This window comes from Nannochloropsis gaditana (assembly GCF_000240725.1).
Source record: "Nannochloropsis gaditana CCMP526 unplaced genomic scaffold scaffold839, whole genome shotgun sequence".
In the NCBI taxonomy this organism is placed as follows: Eukaryota; class Eustigmatophyceae; order Eustigmatales; family Monodopsidaceae; genus Microchloropsis; species Microchloropsis gaditana.
Genome location: NW_005803114.1, coordinates 1 through 685, shown reverse-complemented (window position 1 = coordinate 685; position 685 = coordinate 1).

Here is a 685-nt window from a genome sequence, read left to right as displayed (position 1 = left end):
GGGAGGGAGGGAGCGTGGACGAAGGCTGTGGGAAGAGAAACAGCGGAGCTCATGCAAATGGGAGAGAAAGCAAGAGGAAACAAGGGAGAGGGAAAGAGAGATGGAGAAATGACGAGGAAAGCAAACAGGGCGGCACGCACCTGCGATCTCCTTTTGGAATGCCGGTACCAGAGGTAGGCCGAGAGGAGGAGAAGGCAGGCGTACATGACGGTCGCCTTCAGGAGAGATTAGAAGGGGAAGCACAGAAATGTACGCAGAGGTGGGCACAGGACAGAAGACCCCAGGCGCGAAATTGCTCTCTTGGACCCCTTCCCTTCTGCTTTTACAGTCTCACAGTCTCCCCTCCCTCCTCCCAGCGCGACCTCTCCCATCCGTTCCTTCCGCCCCTGCCTCCCTCCCTCCCTCCCTACCTCCACCACCACCCAGCCAATCGCGACCTTGTCGCCCTTGAAGTTAAGGAAGGGGAGTTGGCGAGGAGGATGTGGGCCACGGAGGACAGGAAAACTACGGCGATGAAGGAGAAGAGGCAGCAGAGCTGGTAGATCCGAGGGACGGCCGGGTGGTTGGAAGAGGCCGAGATGGAGCGTCGGACGGGGAGAAGCTGCGAAGGAGGCTGAGGGGAGGGAGGGAGGGAGGGAGGGAGGGAGGGAGGGAGGGAGGGAGGGAGGGAGGGAGGAGGAAGGGA